This window comes from Zingiber officinale, chromosome 3A, assembly GCF_018446385.1.
Source record: "Zingiber officinale cultivar Zhangliang chromosome 3A, Zo_v1.1, whole genome shotgun sequence".
Taxonomy (NCBI): domain Eukaryota; kingdom Viridiplantae; phylum Streptophyta; class Magnoliopsida; order Zingiberales; family Zingiberaceae; genus Zingiber; species Zingiber officinale.
Window position 1 is genome coordinate 67,130,097 of NC_055990.1, and position 20,996 is coordinate 67,151,092.

The 20,996-nt window shown below is 39.4% G+C and overlaps 1 non-coding gene and 1 pseudogene across 1 annotated transcript; both read right to left on the reverse strand.

The window, feature by feature from the left end:
• Nucleotides 1-1,890: 1,890 nt before the first annotated feature.
• Nucleotides 1,891-1,956, reverse strand: LOC122054473 (annotated as a pseudogene).
• Nucleotides 1,957-10,325: 8,369 nt separating this feature from the next.
• LOC122054506 lies at nucleotides 10,326-10,431 on the reverse strand. Its single transcript, XR_006132806.1, has one exon. It is a non-coding gene; the product is annotated as a small nucleolar RNA R71 (small nucleolar RNA).
• Between the last annotated feature and the right edge of the window lie 10,565 nt (nucleotides 10,432-20,996).

The window sequence follows — 20,996 nt, forward strand, 5'->3', positions numbered from 1 at the left end:
AAATTGACCAATTTCTTCCTTGTTGAGTTAAATCCAACCTTTGATTCAAGTCAATTTCAATTTAATGAATCTCAATTCATTAATATAAATTGACTCAATGAATCAAATTTAAATTAGACTCATTCAACAATTGAATCTAATCGAGTCTAACTCAATAAGTCTAATTTGAATCCAATCTTTGGTGCATCATATGAACCTAATCCAATTGGTTCATCATATGAACCTAATCTCCATCCACTTGTTCTTTGTGTGTGACCCAATAGGTTCTTGTAACGTTGACAATGTTTCTAAACTCCTTTAGAAACATAAGCAATGAGCGGCATCTAGCAATACATCATTGCTACCCAAGTTACAAGAAATGTTGAGATCCAACATCACCTTGTGACTATTATTTGTGACTCCTCACAATATATGACAAGTGTCCTTCTATCCTAGACATCTACATTGATCAATGTGAGGCATAGACCGTGTCATCCTCTGACCAATCTAAATCTTGAACTCCAAGTAGACTCACTCAATCAAATGAGCTCAATATCTCACATTAACTCATTTGAGTATGGCCATACACTTCGTGGTCTTACTCTATCAAGAATATCGATGTCACTCCCGTCATATAGGAGGGATAGATCCCATCTACATCACTCACATCCCTCTGCATAATTCGTTACATACCCAGTAATCGCCTTTATAGTCCACCCAGTTACGGGTGACGTTTGACGAAACCAAAGTACATAACTCCTTATGTAGGGATCCATGGTGACTTCAGGTCTAAGGACTAATAGTCATACTAATAGCCACATGAGAAAGTATATGACACTCATATAACGATCCATGATACTTTCTCATGGCGGGTCATTCAGTATACATTCTCTAATGCATACCCATGTGTCAGCTTGATATCTCTATATCCATGACTTGTGAGATCAAGTCATCGAGCTGACCTACATGCTAGTCTTATTGTATTAACATTGTCCCTGAATGTTAATACTCGACTATGAATGATTTAGAGTAGTGTTCCCTATATCATCTCACTATCGATTCAACTAATCGATTGATATAGGTATGAACCTTCTACTCAAGGACGCTATTATACTTAGTCTATTTTGCACTAATATAAATAAGTATAATAACCAAATAAATGCCTTTATTAATATACAAGAATATGATATAATGAGTCCATACAATCATCAAATGATTGGCTCTAGGGCTCTAACTAACACTAAAACCTCGGATGAACAGTGTCTGAGGCGCCTCCATGGAGCTTGGAGGTGCCTCGGGTGCAAAAGCTGAGCTGGCTGTGAAGCACCATTGGAGGCGCCTTGAAGAAAGAAGAAGGCGCCTTGGAAGGCGCCTTGAGTGAGGTTTAAGGCGCCTTGAATGGATGAAATTCGACCAGGTCAGATTTGATCCACGCGGAAGACCAGGCAGCATGGAGGCGCCTTGAACAGCCTTCAAGGTGCCTTGAACACCCTTTATAAGGGGGTTTCGACCAGCACTTCAATCAATCAAGTTAGAGGCTTTCCTTCTTCAACATGCTGCTAACAAAATCATTCCGAAGTGCTGCTACAACATTCTGACAACCCGGAGCTCCGCTTTCTTCTTCTTTAAGTTGTCGGTATAACTTTATTATAATACTTTCTTTGTAAGAAGCTTTTAATTCTTATCGAGATTATAGTTGTTGCCCACCGAAAGCGATCAAGGATCGCGGGCCTTCGAGTAGGAGTCGCCTTAGGCTCCGAACGAAGTAATTCCCTATGTCTCTGTGGTTGATTGTTTTATTCCGCTGCTTATTACTCTGATAGTTTCTCGTACGATTTACGAACTCGAAAAATGAAATAGCCACGAGCTCTATTCACCCCCCCTCTAGCGCTTCTCGATCCAACAATATGGAGAATCATTGTTTGAAGCATGGGATAAATTCAAGAGTCTTCAAAGACAGTGCCCTCATCATGGTTTTGAAAAATGGTTGATTCTGCACATATTTTATGGGGGAATTTCTTTCTCAGACAAGAGTTTATTGGATTCATCAGCTGGAGGTTCTTTTATGGACAAAAGTGTAGATGAAGCATATATGTTAATTGATCAAGTGACATTGAACCTCCATGAATGGTCGAATATAAGTTGGATGAAATCTCCCTCAAACATTCAAGAAGTGCAAGCCATAAATGCTATAGAGTCTGTCAAACAAATTGTAACTCAACCATCTATGAGTTTTGAAAATCACAAGTCACAAAATGGGGAGTTCAAACATTTAGGGGCAAAGATTGAAAGTATTATTTCAAATTGGTTTAAAGAAGAGCCCCCTCCTTCGCAGACAAGATCTAGTGAAAAGTGTGATGATGTTGGGTTGAGAATTGAAAAGAATCATGAAGAACTTCTGAAGAAGGACATGTTTAGAATTGAGGAGAAGAACAATAGAAGACCACATGAACTCAGTTCCATTATTCCAGGAGGTTCCCAAATGCCACAAGTACCTTTCCCTCAACAATTGATCATACCAACACTAGATAAGCAAGTTGAATCTCCTCCACAAGCTAAAAGGGAATATGGGAAATTAGAAGTATCTTTCCCAAGACCTTCACTAAGGGTTCCTTTTCCACAAAGGTTAGTTTGGGTCAATGAGAACTATGACTTTAAAAAATTCTATGACACTAGTAAGGTTGAGTGCAGATTTTTGAATTTGTATAAAAATGAAGACTCTTCAGATGAGGATTGTGAAGATAATGCAGTGGTAAATAAGTTTTCAGATCTACCTCCAAATTTTATAGGGTGTTATAGTGACATTGAACTTTCAGATGATAAATGTGATGTGGTAGATCAACTTAAAACTGTAAGTGAAGTTATTGATCCTCTTGTTATTGATTCTCCTATTGAGGACATAGATGTTTGTTTATTTTTTTATGTTTGTGTTGATGAAGATGATATGAAAAAATGTGTAGGGAGCTGTGTTGTGGAAGCAGCATCTCAAGGATCACCACCTTTGTTCATACAACCCTTAGATGTTATAAGAATTGATCATGTTGTGGAACAATGTGTAGGGACTCATGTAGATATGGTTGAGTCTCAAGAATCACCATCTTTGATATCGCCAACACCTGAGCCAGAGCCAGAACCATCTTTTGATTCAGAGGAAGTCACATCTACATGTTTAGAAATTTTAGGTATTTCTCAGCAAAGTAAGGTTAGTATTTCTTGCGATCTTTAGGAAAATTTTATAAAGGTACCTATCATTGACTTAGTTGGATGTGATTCAGTTTTTATTTCTTATTCTGCTTATCTTAATATAGTTATGACTCTATCTTATCTAATATGTTTGTGGGAGATTTTTATTTTCTTTGCATGTGCAGATTTCACTTGGGCTAATAATTGGAAGCTCAATCTGAACCATCTTCGACCACCCGAAAGAACTTTAAAGAAGACGAAGATGGAGAGAGCGATACTTCATTTTTTAACTCCTATATTGAAAGCTCCCTCCATAATAAGAGCCCTTGGTAGGAGGGTGTTGAAATATCTTACCCCACCAAGAGCAAGATTTAGATGAATCTAATGAGGTGGTCGAGCTAATGACCTTAAACAAGCACTTCTTGGGAGGCAACCCAAGTTCATTTTCCTTATTTTCTTTTATGTCTTTAGTTCTCTCTTTATAATAAACATGTATCCTCTACTTAATTTTTCTTGTCTATCTTATTGTTGTAGAATTCAAAGTTGTAGAGGAATGTGAGTATTGGATGGAGGAGTATCTTTAAAAACATGAATGTCAACCATTTGGAGCTCATCACTTGGTAACTTCTCTTAAAATCTCCTCCACATTATTTTTAATTTTCATTGGGACAATGAAAAGTTTAAGTCTGGGGGATGCGTTAGATGCATTTGATTTGCTTTGTTTGTTTTTGTTTTTGCTTATGTCTTGCATTTTGTTTTGATTTTTTATGGCATACACCTTGAGAACATCAAACTCCATTTTTATGTTTTCTTATCCTAAAGCAAATTGTTAGCATGTTCTTTATCTTGATTCATGATATTGTAAATGATGATAGTATGTTTATTGTACTTCTTTTCTCTATCTTGAGTAGCATGAATTGAGCTAAGTATCAATTAGAAATAAGTTTTAGTCTTGGCTCAATCTTAAGGATCTTACTTTCACTACACTTTGACTTGATGCTTGAATAGTTGATATCATTAAAATAGTCATGATTCATTCTATTTATTTAGTACTTGGTTTCCATGGTGATTTCTCAAACTTTATTTTGGTTACTGGATGAGGCTCGAATCCTGAAAAACTCATTTAGAAAAATCAAAATATCCCAACTTATGTGCCTAAAAACTATGTGTTTAAAAAGGTGCATGATGAAAAAAAAGGAGAAAAAAAAGAGTGAAAAAAAAGGATATAAAAAATAGTTGTCGTGAGTGGAAACTAGAAAGTCACCCCTTTGAGACCGCGTTAGGTTACTGGGGAAATGACTTCTATGGTTCTCCTGATATCGAGCACGCCTTTGAGACCTTGGGTTGATTGAAAAATATGAACCAAGTGTGTGACAGATAAGTGTCTATCACCGGAAATATTAGGAACTCAAATTGGATGACGACTTGACTAGGACAAAGATTGAAACTTGAAGGGTTTTGAGTTACTTATTTGCATCGTGCACAAGAGACTTATGCTTAAGTCATACTAGGTTTATTTCTATGATCATGCTCATTAATGAAACTTGTGGATAGAGTTAGGAGAGTGCATTAAGGATTATGATGCATTGTTGAATACATGAATCGTGATTGCGACATTTTGCTTGAGGACAAGCAAAGGTTTAAGTCTGGGAGTGTGATGTGCGTAGATTATATACACTTTTATACATACTTTGATGCATATCTACTTGTACTTCATGCGCATAATCTATGTTTATTGCACCCTATTTCATTATAATGTCATACTTCCATTATATTTTGTTCGGAGATCTACTCTTTGCTTTGTTTGATTGATAGGACATGATTCGGAGCAAAAACGGAGTTTAAATGAAGTCGAGAGCTTCTAGAGTGACACGGTCATGTCATTCTTCTCCTCTAGAAACCTTACACGGCCGTGTGGCTCACACGGCCATGTCATTCTTCTCCTCTGGAAACCTTACATGGCCGTGTGAGTCACACGACCGTGTAAGGTTTCCAGAGGAGAAGAATGACATGGCCGTGTGAGCCACACAGCCGTGTAAGGTTTCCAGAGGAGAAGAATGACATGGTCGTGTGAGCTACACGACCGTGTAAGGTTTCCAGATGAGAAGAATGACATGGTCGTGTGGATCTACATGGTCATGCAAGGAGTGCAGTGGCAGAGCCAGACATGGTCCTATCTCACACACGGCCGTGTGAGATAGGCAGAGAGGGGAGTGAGCCAGGCCGTGTCCCACACACGGCCAGGTCCTGGGGTTGTGTGTCAACCAATTTTCCCCCTCTATATAAAGGTTTCATCTTCATTTCAAAGGGGATCTTCTCCCCTTTGGGAGAAAGGAAGATTTGGGTGATTTCCTTCCATCTTGGAGGGATTTTCTGGCGATTCTAGGGAGGATCTTCACCGATTCGACTCTAAGATCGAAGGATTGGATCTGAAGACGATTCTTCTCCATAGATAAGTTTTCTTTCTCTCCTTTCTTGGATTTGAGGGATTAAGAATGCTTGTAATATTTGTTTATTGGGATTTCTTTCTTCGATTTATGAAGTAGATCTTTTGTTCTAGGATGGAGGAAGTATTTGTAAGGAAATCTTGATGTAAAACTCTTGTGGATATGCCAATTTCTCATTTCTATGATTTTGTCCTATTTTGTATATATTTGATCTTGTGTGGAATGTTGTAATTGTGCCTAATTACCATGCTTGATTGAGGGTTTGGATATCTTGTGGATCTTGTAGAGGTAATTCCTCATTCGATTTTCCGAGAGATCTTCGTGATAGGAATATGCCCGTGTAAGGACGTTTGAGGGAGGATCTTGAAGGTGAAAGAGGGTCATTCAAGGGGGTAGGATAGATTTATGCATTAATCTTGATACCTAGATGTGTTTGATGAGAGATAAATTCTTATGTTGATTATCCAAGGGACACACGTGACAGGCAAGCCCGTGTAATGAGATTTGGGTAGATCATTTACATTGAGTAACCTTACAAAGAAACCAAAACTCCTAGAACATCCCTTATCATTGCCCTTATTCTTGTTTCCTAACTTTTCATTTTCATCTTTACCTTTGGTAGATTTAATTTGTACTTGTTAACTCATTAAATTGTTGTTTAACTAACTCACTTTGAGACATTCTTAGTGCTTATTCCAGTCCCTGTGGATATGATAATCTTTTATATTACTTGCGATATTTCCGTACACTTGCAGAGGTCAATGGCGCCAAAAACTTGTTACGAACTACAAGTGTATAGTTACGTCGTCAGTAATAAAGAAAGATATCGTATCCACAGGGACTGTCAATTTAGCACTAGTTAACTTTGCACGGCGAATTATCTAGACAAACACAAGATTGATTAGAAAGAAAATAAGAGAAAGAAAAAGGAAAGAGAGAGAATAGATCTTGAGAGGGGTTGAGTAAGAGGATGGTGAATGATAGATTTTAGGATTTTGGTTTCCTTGTAATGCTAGGTGATGTTACATAGATTGCTTAGTTCCTATCCTCTATGTTCATACTCTTGTAGGAAGTTAGATTCATTACCGACTCTCCCTTGCAATGGATAAGCCGCCATGATCTCCTACTCCATGTCCTATGCTACTAAATGGGAACGATTCCTATGTTGTCCTTACATGGGCTTGCTTGTCACGTGCATCCCTCGGATAATCAACATAGAAACACACTAACACAGAATAACATAGAAATAGAAATAGTGATTATGCCCGATCCCCTACTTCCTTGTGGAGATTTGCTTCTCCTTTCAAGGTAATACCCTAAATCGTCCTTACACAGGCATGTTCTTATCACGAACGTCCCTCGGATAATCGATCTTGGGTATCCCCCTTACGGGATTAACAATTCTACACAACCATTTGATAAAACATGCAAAAGATATAAACAAGATTCACACACACATTACATCAAACATGAACAAGGCATCAACAAGTCATTGAATAGAAGACATGACAAATCTACATAGTTTTACACCACCATCACATCACAAATACTTCCTATATCCTAGATCTAGAGATCTACTCCATTGCTAAGGAAGAACAGCCAAAAAACATATAGAAAACCATACTTACAACCCTAGATTTGAGAAGAAGGGGAAGAAGAGATGCTTGCAGATGATTCCGATATCTTGGGGATGCCTCCTCACTCCAGAGATGGATGGATCACCAAGGGATGAAGGAGAATGAAGCTCTAGGGTTTCCCCCTAAGGGGAGAACCCTTCCCTCAAGGAGAGGGATGAAGTCCCAGATCCAAGATCCAAGATCTCCCAAGATGAGTCAAAGAATGAAGACCTTGACCTTTTTATACCTCCTCCAAACAGCCCAGGAAACCCAAGAAAATAGGAGTCCGGTAAATCGAGTTTTTCACCCACTAAAACAGGTTTTCTCGTGATTCACCCTGAACCAAAGTTGTAGCTCTTGAAATTATCTTCAATCTGATACTTGGATCAATCCTTGGCTCCAACCGAGGCGAAATTTATGACGGTTCAAAGTTGGGTCTGCAGTCTGGGTGGAGGTCCATTGGACCCGCAGTTGGGAGGCACGGTCGTGCCATTTATCATGGGTACACAAGTCTTCCTCTCTGTTGGACTTGAATTGAAGTCAGCTACGTTTTGGTATAAAGAACAGCCCAAAATTCTAACAAAGCACAAAGTTATGGTCGTTTTACGAATGGTTGGTAATCTACCAGAATTCAGCACAGCTCTATTTTTGGCATGGCACGGCCTGTGTTCTTCGTCACACGGCTGTGTAGGATCCACATGGCCTCACACGGTTTCTTCTCTGTTTGAGTCACATGGTCGTGTGGCTCACACGGTCGTAGCGTTCTTCTTCTCGACCGTGTGAATTCACACGACCGTGGCCTTCCTCCCCTCTGGATAGTTGGCACGGCCGTGTCATTTGGCACGACCATGTGTTGCTTGGCCACGGGATGTTGGCACGGCCGTGTGGCATACACTGCTATGGCTTGATTTGCTGCTGTGGTGGAGCACGGTAGTGCCATGTGGCACGGCCAAAACAAGCTAATGGCCACACGGTCGTGCGCCCTACACGACCCATTGCTCCTATGTGCGTTTAGCTCTGTTTTCGCTCCAAATAGCGTCCTGTCAATCAAAACAAGCAAATAGAAGATCTCCAAACAAAATATAATGGAAGTATGACATTATAAAGAAATAGGGTGCAATAGACATAGATTATGCTAATGAAATACAAGTAGATGTGCATCAAGACATGCATAAAAGTGTATATAACCTACGCACATCAGTCGTGTGAGATGGGCAGTGAAGAGAATGACCTAGGTCGTGTGAGCTTCACACGGCCGGGTCTCGGGGCCATGTGGCACCCAAAGCCCTGCTCTATATAAGGGTCTCTTCCATCATTTGAAAGGTGAGTTCTCCCTTTTTGGAGGAAAGGAAGATTTGGGTGATTTCGCACATTCTTAGAGGGATTTTCTAGCGATCTAAGGGCATATCTTCAACAAATCGACTCTGAGATCAAGGATTGGATCCGAAGACCTTTTTATATCATAGATAAGCTTTTCTTCCCTTCTCTTCTTGGATTTTAGGGATCAAGATGCTTATGATCTTCTTATCTTCAGGTTTCTTTTCTTGTTCTATGGATTAGATCTCCTTGTTCTAGGATGGAGGGAGTATTTGTAATATGATTTGATGTAAACTCTTGTGGATTTGCTAATTTTCTATTTCTATGATTTTGTCTTGTTTGTATCTATTTGATCTTGTGTGGATTGTTGTGATTGGACTTAATTACCATACTTGATTGAATGTTTGAGTATCTTGTGGAACTTATAGAGGTAGTTCCTCATTCGATTATCCGAGGGTCGTACGTGACAGACAAGTCCGTGTAAGGACGATTGAGGGATAATTTTGAAGGTGAAACAAGGTCATTCAAGGGGGTAGGATGGATTGTATGCATTAATCTTTTATATCTTGATGTGTTTGAGAAGTAATGAATTTCTATATTGATTATCCGAGTGGCGCACGTGATAGGCAAGCCGTGTAAGGATGTTATAGGAATCATTCCTAATTGATCACATTTAGATATAGATTCTAGTCCTAGGCCAGTTGTCTATTGTAAGAGAGAACCGACAACCTTCTTCAAATGATGGACAATTGAGGAATAAGGTTTGATAGATCATTTACATTGAAAAACATTACAAAGAAACCAAAACTCCTAGAATATCCTTTTATCATATCTCTTATTCTTGTTTCTATGCTTTTATTTCTATGCTTTACCTTTCATAGCTGCACTTAGTTTTTATGAATCAATTGATCAGTTGTTTAGCTAATTCGTGTTGAGATAGCCTAGTGGTTATAGCCAGTACCTGTGGATACAATATCTTTCTTTATTACTGACGATGTATCCGTACAGTTGCGGATCGTGAACAAGTTATTGATACCGTTGCCGGGGACTGCGCTTATAACATTAGAGATTATTAATTGAGTTAGACTAAACATAACTTTTCTTTTCTTTTCATTAGCATAGTTGTAACTAATCTTTAGAATTTTGTTTTCATAAGTATATCTTTCTACATCTTGTCAATATTTTTTTTATGCAATTATAATTCAGCATTTTTAATTTCTAACATTCTAATCTAACTTTTCTCTTTCTTTCTTCTTTTCTTTTGAACAAATATATCTTGCAATCTTGTTCTTGTATATGCAAAGATCTAACTTTATAGGAGAACTTCTTCCTCTAGACCCCGAAATAGACAGAACATTTCATAAAAGAAGAACTTCACAAAGACATAAAGAAGAACAAGAACATTCTAGCATGGAAAATAGACCATTAAAGGTATATGCAGCACCTTATGCTAGAGGGTTTCAATCTAGCATTTCAAGACCTTTTGTTGAAGCAAATAATTTTGAGATCAAACCTGCTATTATTTCTATGGTGCAACAGAATCAGTTTGGCGGAGGATCGCATGAGGACCCAAATCAACACTTGGAGGTCTTCTATGAGATATGCGGTACAATGAAAATGAATGGTGTTCCTTTTGAAGCAGTGCATTTATTATTATTTGGGTTTTCTTTAAGAGACAGAGCTAAGCAATGGTTAAACTCTTTAGCTCCAAATAGCATCACCACATGGGAACAGTGCGAGCAACAATTTCTGGACAAATTCTATCCACCTAGTAAAATAGCTCATATGAGGAATCTTATTGCAAGTTTCAAACAAGCTGACTCAGAATCTTTATTTGAAGCTTGGGATAGATATAATAATATGCTCAGACAATGCCCACATCATGGCTTGGAGAAGTGGCTAGTGTTGCACACATTCTATAATGGTATTAATTATCATACTAAGGTGTCCTTAGTTTCAGCTGCTGGAGGGGCACTCATGAATAAAAGCCTAGATGAAACTGAGGAAATAATTGAAAGTGTAGCACAAAATCATCATCAATGGGCAAATGAGAGAAGTGGTGGATATTCTTGTGTAAACCCAACAAAAGCCTTAGCAAAGTTTGATGTTGATGCAGTTACTTTAATGGCTGCAAAACTGGATGCTCTTACAAAAAAATTTGAAAGCATGGGAGTTAATTCAAATACGGTCAATGCCATTGTATCTACTTGTGAAGTATGTGGAAGTTCTGATCACTCTAGTGACTCATGTCCTTTGGGAGCTATCTCTGCACAAATCAACCAATTAGAGCAATGTGATGCAATCATGGGTTTTAATCAGAGACAGAACAACCCGTACTCAAATACATACAACCCTGGGTGGAAAAGTCATTGTTGACTCTCCGCAAGTGTACGGAAATGTCGTAAGTAATAATAAAAGATATTGTATCTACAGGGACTAGAATAAGAACTAAAGATGTCTCAACACAAATTAACTAAACAACTAATCAATTGGTTTTCAAAAGCTAAATGCAACTATGCAAAGTAAAACATAGAAATGAAAGAATAAGAAACAAGAATAAGGGAAATGGTAAAGGTATGTTCTAGGAGTTTTGGTTTCTTTGTAATGTTATTCAATGTAATGATCTACTAAATCTTATTCCTTAATTGACCATCATTTGTAGAAGGTTGCCGGTTCTCTCTTGCAATAGACAATCAGCCTAGGACTGAAATCTATACCTAAACGTGATCAATTAGGAATGAATCTATGTTGTCCTTACACGGGCTTGCCTGTCATGTGCATCCCTTGGATAATCAACATAGAATTCATCACCCCTCAACCGCATCAAGATATAATATATAATCTATACAATCTATCCTACCCTCTTGAAATACCTAATTTTCCTTTCAAGATTACCTCTCAAACGTCCTTACACGGGCATGTTCCTGTCACAAACGTCCCTCAAAAAATCGAATGGAAAGCAATCCATACATGATCCATAAGATATTCAAACATTCAATCAAGCATAGTAATTGAGCCCTAATCACAACAATCCACACAAGAAAGAATAGATACAAATAGGGAAAAATCATAGAAATAGGAAATTGGCAAATCCACAAGAGTTTTACATCAAATCTCCATTACAAATATTCCCTCCATCCTAGAACAAGAGATCTAATCCATAGAACAAGGAAAGAAATCCAAAGATAAAGAGAATACAAGCATCTTGATCCCAAATCTGAAAAGAAAGAGAAGAAAAGTTTATCTAGGATGCAGAACCGTCTTCGGATCTAATCCTCGTTTCCTGGAGTCAAAACGATGAAGATCTGCCCTTAGATCGCTGGAAATCCCTCCAAGAAGGTGGAGGAATGCCCCAAATCTTGATTCCCCACAAAAGAGAGAAAATCCCCCTTCAATTCATGAAGGAGGCCTTATATAGAGGGGAGGTTTGGGTGCCACACGACCCCGAGGCACAGCCGTGTGAGGTTCACACGACCAAGGCCACTCCCTTCTATTCCTTCCTTACACGGTCGTGTGTGATACACCGCCGTGGCACACACTGCTTCTACTTCCCTTGCACGGCCATGTAGATCTACACGGCCTGCACTATCTCTGCCTCTGGAAACCTCGCATGGTCATGTGGTGCACATGGCCAGAGTCTTCTTGGTCTCTGAAAACCTTGCACGACCATGTAGATCTACACGGCCATGTAAGGCTTCAGCTCTGGATGACCTGCATGGCCGTGTAGTGTACATGGCCATGGTCTTTCTGGCTTCAAATCTTAGCATGGTCGTGTGACGTTCACACAGCCATGGCAACTTCCACCTCTGCTGCAGCCACACGGCCTAGGCTCTCCACACGGCCTGGGCAACCCCCCATGGCAGGGTCGTGTGAGGTCAAGGAATGGTGCCTTCCTTCTTTGTTCAATCGTCAAATCTTCTCCAAAATCGACTCCTGCTACAGACAATGCACAAAAGCAGATATCCAAACAAAAAAAGTAAATATGCTAAAAGAAAAGCTAGAAGTACGAAAATATGTAGACAAAGCATGTGCAAAGTATGTGAATGTGCGTCAAAACATGCTAAACAAAGGTATATAATCTATGCACATCAGTCATCCTAATTTTTCTAATAGAAATAATCAAGAGAAAGGACCACCTATGGGGGCAAGACCTAATTTTCAGTCCGGGTAGTAGAATTTTCAACAACAACAATCTTTTCAAGGCTTTCCAATGTCTAAAATTGAAAAGATGTTTGAAGAAATTATCTCAAATCAGAATGAAATGAAGCAAGATATTTTGAAGCTTACTCAGAGAATGGATAATTCTGAAAAACATCAAAAGATTCAGGATAGCCAGATTGCTCAGCTAGCTTCTTCAACTTCTAGAGCACCAGGACAACTTCCTAGAAAACCTGATGTTAATCCTATGGAGCACTATAATCGAATTGAACTTAGGAGCGGGCGGACCTTGGGAGATCCCCAAGTGACTGCTCAAAAAGGGTGAACTTTGAAGAAGAGTTCTCTCCTTCAACACAAGAACCTATTCAGGTTTGAGAAGATGAGGAGAGTACCGCTAAGGTTGAAAAGACTCTTCCACTTTTCTCACAAAGTCAAGTAGTCCCTTTTCCTCAAAGACTTGTTATGCTCAAGAAGGATGAAGAGTTTGGCAAATTCTTAGAAAAAGTCAAAGAGATATGTGTTGAAGTTCCTCTTATTGATGCAATCTTACAAATGTCCAAGTTTTCCAAATTCTTGAAGAACATCATGTCAAGTAAGAGAAGAAGAGGAAACATAGAGACCATAGCACTTACGGAGGAATGTAGTGCTCTTTTTGAAAAGAACATTTCCCCAAAGCTAAAGGATCCAGGAAGTTTTTTTATTCCTTGCAACATAGGAGCTGAATTTATTGAGAAAGCTTTTTGTGATTTAGGGGCAAGTGTTAGCCTCATTCCTTATTCTATTTGTAATAAATTAGGTCTCAAAAACTTTAAACTTACTACTATGACACTTTAACTAGCTGACCATTCCTGCAGGTACCCTATGGGTATAGTTGAAGACATGCCAGTAGAGGTTGGTGGGATTATAATTCCCACGGACTTTGTAGTACTTGATATGGAGGAGGATCCAAAAATTCCTATCATATTGGGAAGACCATTCCTTGATACATCTGGAGCTATTATTGATGTTAAAAATCATAAACTTTCTTTAGTAATTGGTAAGGAAATGTTGAAATATGATTTATCTAATGCCTCTAACCATGTCTCTTCTCTTTTAAATGTTTGTAGAAGGGCAAACATTTACAAACTTGAGGAATGAAATTTACATCCTCATGGGAGGCCACCAAATGAGGAGTATACTTTGCTGGAAGATGTTTGGAGAAGGCCTCCCAATAAGAATGAAAAATATGTCTTCCCTCCTAGGGCTAGAAAAAGAGAAGAGGACCAAGGGGAATGATCGAGCTAAAGACCCTAAACAAGCGCTTCTTGGGAGGCAACCCAAGGGTTCTTTTAGTATTTTCAGTTTCAACTTTCATTTTATTGTTAGTACTTTTAAACTTGTTTTTACTTTTGTTTTCAGGTTGAAAATTTGTTTCCATGAGCTGGCCATGACTTCTTCATGGACATGGAAGTATTGGAGAAGCAAGGAAGGAGTAAAATTATCATTTGGAGCAAAATAGAACTTGGTCGTGTGTCATACATGGCTAGATTTATCTAGTAGAGAAGGGGGATGCTTGGGTCGTGTCTATATGACACGGCCGTGTAAGGTCTCCCAAGAAGAGAAATTGCCCGGCCGTGTACCAGACACGGCCGTGTGAGAAATCCAGAAGAGGAGATATGCTCGACCGTCTCCCACGCGCGACCGTGTGACGACCTAGAGGCAAAATCTGCACTGCCTGTGTCATCCAACACTGTCGTGCAAGGTTTCCCGAGAAGAAGAAGGAAGAGGTCGTGTCCCAGACACAACCGTGCGAGCTGGACCTAGGAGAAGATAGTTGAGGTCATGTATATTTGCACGACCGTATGAACCAACCCGACAAGGAGAGAGATGGGGATGTGTAAATCTACACAGCCCGTGTGGTGTGACTTCCCTGGGTCGTGTCTGTTATACACGGCTATACCTAGGTCGTGTCGGCCGCACACCCCCACCTTCTCAAACACACTCTTCTCTCCCAAACTCTTCTCTTCTTCAACCTTTCTTCTAAACCTTCTCAGATCTAGATCTTAAATTCGTTCTTCTCCACAAACTTCATCAAGATCTAGATTCTTCTCTTCTCCTATATCCAAGATCTCCAACTCTTTAGCCAAAGATCTTGTTTTTCAAGATCTATTCCTTCAAGATTTGACTTCTCCAAACAAAAACAGCACCTTTCCCCACTTAATCTTGACAATATGTCCAATATTTTGAAGAAACTTCACAAGGGAAGTGGTGGATCGAGCGGAGGGAAGGAGCCAACAAAGGAAAAAGGGAAACAACCAACAAAAGGAAAAGGAAAGAGGATAGCAAGTGACGGAGGTAATGATAATGAATTCAATATCATTTTTAGAAATGCAGATCATAAATCTAGATTTGAGATTCTTGTCAATAGAAAGATTGTGTGCACATGTTAGGAATTATAGATGATGTAGATTGGATGATTGGGTTCCTAGATTGGGATGATATTTTGTACACACATCTACCTACATATCCTCGCATTATTTTGGAGTTCTTGAGTTCACTAGATGTTCACTTTGCCAATGAGGATGACTATGTTGGCAAGATAACTTTTAAGCTTATGAATAAAGAATTTCAGTGGACATTTAGTGACTTTAACACTTGTTTTGGATTGTCTATTGGTAATTCTCGTAGGTTTGATTCTAGGTTTAATTGGAATCATTTTTGGAGTTTGATCACTGGATTAGAACAACCTTATGAGCCCTCTAGAGCTAAGGCTTCTCACATGCAAAACCCTATCTTTAGATACTTAATCGTGTTATGAGTAAGACTATTTTTGGTAGAGGAGAAAGTGATGGAGTCATTAAGAAGGTAGATCTTTACGCTTTGTGGGCTATGTTACATAAAGTTGATTTCGATTCCAGTTTTCATTTTTTGCAAACCTTAGTGAGAGTCGAGAGGCCATCCTCGGGATCAATTATTTTTGGACGGTTGATTACTCAAATAGCTATTAATTTGGAGCTTGATTTAGATGGGTTGGAAGTCATCCATGGCAATAACATGATAGACATTGATGCATGTCTTGCTATGAAAATAATTTGTCGGGATGAGAATGGTTTTGCATTTCCTAGGAGAAATGGTTTTCCTTTACCTCTTCCTTATCCCGAACGAACTTCCATTCGCAACCCTGCTAATTGGGAAATTACTGATTTAGACCCCGAGAATGTCCCTTCTATATCCAGAGACACAGAGCCACACCTTGAGCCCTCATCATCTGGACACCCGTAGCCCTCCGGACATTCGGATCCCGCTAGGCATTCTTTTGCCTATGGTACGGGTCCCTCCAGATTTGATTTTTCAAATTTCCATGCATCTCTGAACTCACTTCATGAGAAGAAAAATGTCCAACGAACAATGTTGGAAAGTCACTTTTCTTTATCAAACGACCAGTTTAGAGAAGTACAAGATCACTTTCAGTTTACGAGGAATTTTCAAGGTCAAGTGGTCAAATTTGTCCAGGACTATGATATTGATCAAGCTAGAATGAGAGATTTTATGCAGAGCATGAGTATTACTAGCCAACAAGTAGATGCTCTTTATGAATATCATAGAGTCCTGAGTGAAGCCCCAGGTTTTCCTAGGTTTCTTATTGGGCAACGATGTAGACCTCCTTTCCCTCGTCCACCTCCTCCACCATATGGATTTCATCGGGACGATGAAAAGTTTAAGTCTGGGGGGGGGGGGGGGGGGGGGTTTGAAAACATGAAAATTTTTACATTTTCTGTTTTGTTTTGCATTTGTTCTTGTTTTGCTTGGATTGTTTTGATAGTCACTTGACTGTCTTTTGAAAAGTTTTGTGGTATCGCTATTAAGAAAAAAAAAACATCAAACTTCACTTATATGCTTTCTTGGCTTTTAGTAAAAATGTTAGCACGTTTATTATCTTTATTCATGATGTTTTAAATGATGCTAGTAGTATTCTTAGTGTATTTCTTTTCTCTATCTTGAGTAGCATGAAATAAGCTAAGTATCATATGGAGATAAGTTTGAAATTTTGCTTGACCTTAAGGATCTTACCTTCATTATACTTGAGCTTGGATAGTTGATATCATTGAAATAGTCATGATTCATCTTGTTTGTTTAGTACTTGGTTTCTATGGTGATTTCTCAAACTTCATTTTGGTTACTGGATGATGCTCAAATCATGTAATCTCATTTAAAAAAATCAAAATATCCTAACATTTGTGCTAAAAGTACATTTGTAAATAAGTTTTGCACAATGCAAATACTTATATAAAAAAAAGTGAAAAGAAAAAAAAGGTGAATAAAGGATATAAAAAATAGTTGTCGTGAGTGGAATCTGGCAAGTCACCCCTTTGAGACTGAGTTAGGTTACTAGGGAAATGACTGCTTAGCTTCTCTTGAGATTGAGCACGCCTTTGAGACCCTGGGTTGGTTGAGAAATATGAACCAAGTGTGTGGTAGGTAAGTGTCTATCACCAGAAACATTAGGAACTCATCTGGATGACGACTTGACTAGGATATAGATTGAAACTTGAAAAGTTTGGGTCACTTTTTGCATTGTGCACAATAGACTTATGCTTGAGTCATACTTGCCTTGTTTCCATGATCATGCTTGTTAATGAAACTTTTTGATAGAGTTAGGAAAGTACATTAGGGATTATCAATGCATTGTAGAGCATATGAATTAAGATTGCGTCATTTTTGCTTGAGGACAAGCAAAAGTCTAAGTCTGGGGGTGTGATATGCGTAGATTTTATACACTTGTTTAGCATGCTTTGACGCACATTCACATATTATGTGCATGCTTTATCTATGCATTTTTGTACTTCCAGCTTTGCTTTTAGCATATTTACTCTGTTTGTTCGGAGATTTGCTTTTGTGTATTTTCTGTACGCAGGAGTTGTATTTGGAGAAGAATTTATGATCGAGGCCAAATCTATAAGCTAACGTAAGGAGGAAGACACCATCTTGGGAGTGCCACACAGCCATGTCTGGGAAAGTGACCTGGGTCATGTGATGATGCTCACCCATGCAGCATTGGCAGAGCAGAGGAGTGTCCAGGCTGTGTGGTGAAGCTCTCCTGTGTGGCTTCTGCAGAAAAGGAAAAGACCACGGTCGTTTATGCATCACACGGTCATGCCAATTTTGAAGCCAACAGAGCCACAGTTGTGTAGATCTACACGGTCGTGCAAGCTTTCCAGAGCCAAAGAAGTACATAGCCGTGTAGATCTACATAACCATGCAACTTTCCCAGAAGACAAGCAAACCCTGGTCGTGTCCCAGACACGAGCGTGCATGAGTTCCAGAGCTGGAGGCAACACAGGCCATGTAGATCTACACGGTCGTGCGAGGATGGCAGTGGCAGAACATGTCACAACCGTATGCACCACACGACTGTGTGAGATGGGTAGTGAAGAGAATGACCTAGGCCGGGTGAGCTTCACACGACCGTGTCTCGGGGTCGTGTGGCGCCTAAAGCCCTGCTTTATATAAGGGTCTCTTCCATCATTTGAAAGGGGAGTTCTCCCTTTTGGGAGGAAAGGAAGATTTGGGCGATTCCTCACCTTCTTGGAGGGATTTTCCAGCGATCTAAGGGCATATCTTCAACAAATCGACTCCGAGATCGAGGATTGGATCCGAAGACCTTTTTTTATCATAGATAAGCTTTTCTTCCCTTCTCTTCTTGGATTTTAGGGATCAAGATGCTTATGATCTTCTTATCTTCAGGTTTCTTTTCTTGTTCTATGGATTAGATCTCCTTGTTCTAGGATAAAGGGAGTATTTGTAATATGATTTGATGTAAACTCTTGTGGATTTGCTAATTTTCTATTTCTATGATTTTGTCTTGTTTGTATCTATTTGATCTTGTGTGGATTGTTGTGATTGGACTTAATTACCATACTTGATTGAATGTTTGAGTATCTTGTGGAACTTATAAAGGTAATTCCTCATTCGATTATCCGAGGGACGTACGTGACAAACAAGCCCGTGTAAGGATGATTGAGGGATAATCTTGAAGGTGAAATAAGGTCATTCAAGAGGGTAGGATGGATTGTATGCATTAATCTTTTATATCTTGATGTGTTTGAGAAGTAATGAATTTCTATGTTGATTATCTGAGGGGCGCACGTGACAGGCAAGTCGTGTAAGGACATCATTGGAATCATTCCTAATTGATCACATTTAGATATAGATTATAGTCCTAAGTCGGTTGTCTATTGCAAGAGAGAACCGACAACCTTCTACAAATGATGGACAATTGAGGAATAATGTTTGATAGATCATTTACATTGAATAACATTACAAAGAAACCAAAACTCCTAGAACATCCTTTTATCATATCTCTTATTCTTGTTTCTTTGCTTTTATTTCTATGCTTTACCTTTCATAGTTGCACTTAGTTTTTATGAATCAATTGATCAGTTATTTAGATAATTCGTGTTGAGATATCCTAGTGGTTATAACTAGTCCCTATGGATACGATATCTTTCTTTATTACTGATGACGTATCCGTACACTTACGGATCGTAAACAGCAAGCAGGTCGTGTAGCTTCAGAAGAGGAGGAGCTTGACATGACTGTGTGGATGCACACAGCTGTGTCAACCCAGCAGCATGAGGTCGTGTAGATCTACACGGCCCAAGCAACATCTCCACATGGTCGTGTAACATTTCCATAGAAGAGGCAAGCTCGGGCTATGTGTGCCACATTGCCGTGCAAGGTATCCAGAGGCCAAGAATTGACAGGTCGTGTGTCACACATGGCCGTGTGAGCTAACCAGTGGCAGAGCAGTGCACGACCATGTGAAGCCCACACGACCGTGTGACCTTGGCCGAGAGCAAAGCAGTTAGGGTCATGTGTGCCACACGACCGTGGCACCGGTCGTGTGGTGCCCGTGCCTTGCTCTATATAAAGGGGTTTCTTCCCCTTTCAAAAGAGGAGGCTCTCCCTTTTAGGGAGATCAAGTTTGGGGCCAACCTTCACCTTTTATAGCCTTGATCCAGCACTCCAAAGCCATTTCCATCTCTGATTCAACTCCAGAAGCTAGGGATTGGTTTCGAAGATCACTCCTCATCACTAGATAAGCATTTCTAATCTCTTCTCTTGATTGGGATTGAAATGTGTGTGATCTTTTTATCTTCAGATCTCTATCTTTATATTATGGAGTAGATTCATTGTTCTAGGACTAAGCGAGTATTTGTGGTGTGATTTGATGTAAGAATCTTATGGATATACCAATTTCCTATCTCAATGATGTTGTTACGTTTTGTATCTATTTGATCTTGTGTGGATTGTTGTGTTTGGATTTAATTACCATGCTTGATTAGATATTTGTGATACTTGTGGATCTTGTAGAGGGATCCCCTAGATCGTATGATTGAGGGGTGCTAGTGGCAAGCTGCCCCGCTAACGGACATCTAGGGATCACCTTGAAAGGTGAAGCTAGTCTCTACAAGGAGGTGGAATAGTTGAGTACATTTATCCCCTATGCCTTTATGTGGATTGAATGATGATGTGTTTCTATGTCGTTTGACCTAGGGGCGTTGGTGACAGGCTGCCCCGCTAACGGACTTCATAGGGATCATGACTATTAAATTACTAGAGGTATAGATAAAAGTTCATTGCCGATTGACTTCCGCAAGAGAAAACCGGCAACTTCCTGCAAATGCATGGCAATTGAAGATAAGAATTGGTAGATCATCTTACATTGATAAATATCACAATAAAACTAAACTCCTAGAACTCTCATAAAACCCAAGTTCTTACATTTCCTTTTCTATTTTTATTTCTAGTTGCTACTTAGTGCATTCGCTTCCTTTGTCGATTATTTAGCTAATTTGTTATGAGACATCTCTAGTGCTTATAACCAATCCCTGTAGATTTGATATCTTTTTATTACTGACGATGAAACCATACACTTGTGGTTGCGTAATAGCGATTAGCCAAAGCTAACTCAAGATGAGTTATAATATGTGATCCTATTCGAGAGTCGAGACTATGGATGCTGGGGGACGTGGCGCTCTGGTTGACTGTTGGTGAACTCTGATTCAGAGAGACCTGCAACCACAGCAGCGTAAGTGTCGAGCCAGGGAGGGGTTCCTTGACGATGGCCCTCCGACGCTCAAGTCAATCTCCGGCGATGTTTAAGCAAGGAAGCAAAGAAGCAGAGTAATAGTAGCTACAGTAAAGTATGCATACCTCCATTGAAGCTTGGGGCCCTTTATATAGGGCTTCGGGAGAGCATGCACACGCTCCTTGAAGCATGCACGTTTCTCAAAGCTTCGCTTGAGAAGACGTG